The sequence below is a fragment of the Acanthisitta chloris genome, unplaced genomic scaffold (assembly GCF_000695815.1).
Source record: "Acanthisitta chloris isolate BGI_N310 unplaced genomic scaffold, ASM69581v1 scaffold25415, whole genome shotgun sequence".
Taxonomy (NCBI): domain Eukaryota; kingdom Metazoa; phylum Chordata; class Aves; order Passeriformes; family Acanthisittidae; genus Acanthisitta; species Acanthisitta chloris.
Window position 1 is genome coordinate 5,463 of NW_008672474.1, and position 255 is coordinate 5,717.

Below are 255 nucleotides of genomic sequence, written 5' to 3' on the forward strand. Positions count from 1 at the left end.
CCTGGCCCTGCCCTGAGGATGCTGAGGGGCAGCTCAAACACCCCAGGTGGGTTTAACATCGTCTCACTGCTTCAGGGGAAAAGTCCTTTACCATCCACCCAGCCCTGGGCAGCACCACAGGTGCCATGGCTGTGTCATACCCCCAACTCCAGGCCAGTGACAGGGCACTGAGGTGTGAGAGGTGAGTGCTGAGCAACCCATAGCAGGGGGGCCTGCTATGGGGCAGGGGTGGGGGCACGAGGATCCTTACCTGGG